Genomic DNA, 2,431 nt, shown 5'->3' on the forward strand with positions numbered 1-2,431 from the left:
GCCATTAGCAATGACATGGATAGAGCTACAGAGTATAATGCTAAGCAAAATAAGTCAGTCAGAGAAAGACAAATACCATATGATTTCACTCACATATGGAATTTAAGAAACAAAACAAAAAAGGGAAAAGAAAGAGAGTGAGAGAGAAGCAAACCAAGAAACAGACTCAACTATAGAGTACAAACTGGTGGATACCAGAGAGGAGGTGGGTTGGGGGATGAGTGAAATAGGTGAAGGGGTTTAAGAAGAGTACACTTACCATGATGAGCACTGAGAAATGTACTGAAGTGCTGAATCACTATATTGTACACCTAAAACTAATACACCATTGTATGTTAACTATACTGGAATTAAAATAAAACACAATAAAAAATAAATAAAATAAAGTAGTCCCAGAGTACCCAGACAGATATTCACATATCAGAGTATATTAGGTCACCAAAAAAGATTGCTTTCTATAGCAAATGTCTGACTTCAGTGGCTCAAACGGAATGACAATTTTCACTGGTAGAGGGAGAGTTTGGCACTTTGGTTCTAGAACAACTTTTCTCCAGGGATGGGCACCATGCTAGGAAAAGAGCAAAATTTTCTGCACCAAAGAGCTTCTAGGAATTTAGTGCACTTAGCACTTTTGTTCAGTTACATTAGGAGTTAAGTAGTCTTATATGTGGCCTGGGAAGCTAACCAATGGAGACAAACCATGAGAGACTCTGGACCCTGGGAAACAAACTGAGGGTTACAGAAGGGAGGAGGATGCAGGGATGGGGTAACTGGGTGATAGGTATTAAGGAGAGCATGTGATGTGATGAGCACTGGGTATTATATGCGACTAATGAATCATTGAACACTACATCAAAAACTAATGAAGTACTAAATGTTGGTTAATTGAACATAATAAATAAATAAATTAAAAATAAAGAGTAAAAAAATAGATAGTATATTTTAAATTTTAAGATACTGTCTTTATGAAGATTTATGGGAACATAACTTGTCTGTAAATTGGCATTTGTATAATAACCACGTTTTTACATTTGTACAATGATAACATTTACCTACAAGAAAGCAGAAGACTAATTTTGAAAATGGAAATATTTAGAACTTACAGATAAAATGATAAAGGGCATGTGGTTGACTGAGGAGTGAGCCTAAAGTGCTGCCTTCAGGGAGGGCCTTTCTAGAAAAAGGAAAACCATGTGGAGAAAGAGGTCTATAATATCTTTTGTTGACCCAAACTATCTTTGAACTCACATATTTAAAAGTCATCACCTTAGAGCTTGGTTACTGAAGAAATGAATATCCCAACTCAGATCATTAACAGTTCATACTGCTCTATATATTCCTCAAGGTGTGTATTTTTCAGTCTGCAATTATTCACATTATCACCATGTTTTCATTGACAACATCTTTGGAAATATCATGTGATGAATATGCCCTTTTAAACACTGAATAACCAAACTTAATGAAGATGAAATGAATATGATAAATTGGATTTCACACAGATTATAGGTTGTGATACTCTGAATAAGTATCATCTATACTTGCCCTTTTCTTAAAGGAATGCAGAGTGCTAATTGGGTCATAATCAGGGATTACTTTTAGTTTTCTTCCCATTTCAAGTTCTAAGAGTTCACTTTGTATTCCCCCAATTTTTAGTTGGGTAAAATATCCCTTAGTCTTCTAGTTGTACGTTCAACATAAAATTCCATTCTACCACCCCCACAAAATTTAGAAATTTTAAATCTTATATGCTTTCTCTGAAGGCTATAGAGATTTCTGTCCATTTTCATGAAAGTCATAATATTTCCAGCTGTGAAAAAATTTTAGAAAGAACTCTAAAAATTCCCATCCCCTGATGCATACATTTCTTCTCCCAGTTATTCAAACACTAATCCATGTGCTGCTGTAAGGGAATTTTGCAGATATAATCAAGGTCTCAAATCAGTGGACTTTAAGATGAAGAGATTATCCTTGGTGGGCCTACTCTAATCAGGTGACACATTTGAAAAGGACTAGCTAGTTCTATCTGGAGAGACAGAGAGATTCAAGATGTGAGAGATTTGTTTGAGGGTGATTCTTCATTGCTGGCTGTAGAGATGGAGTGGGCCACATGCAAAGAATGTGAGTAGAATCTAGGTGCTGAGTGAGGTCTGTGACAGCCAACAAGAGAACAGGGACCCCAGTTCAGCTTCAAAGAACTGAGTTCTGGGGCGCCTGGGTGGCTCAGTTTGTTGGGTGCCCAACTCTTGATTTTGGCTCAGGTCATGATCTCAGGGCAGTGAGATCGAGCCCTGTGTTGGGCTCCCCACTCAGTCCTGAGTCGACTTGAGATTCTCCCTCTCCCTCTGCCTCTCCCCCTGCTCACAAGCATGCTCTCTCTCTCTCTAAAATAAATAAATAAATAAATAAATAAATAAATAAATAAATAAATAAA

This window comes from Neomonachus schauinslandi, chromosome 2 (genome assembly GCF_002201575.2).
Source record: "Neomonachus schauinslandi chromosome 2, ASM220157v2, whole genome shotgun sequence".
Taxonomy (NCBI): domain Eukaryota; kingdom Metazoa; phylum Chordata; class Mammalia; order Carnivora; family Phocidae; genus Neomonachus; species Neomonachus schauinslandi.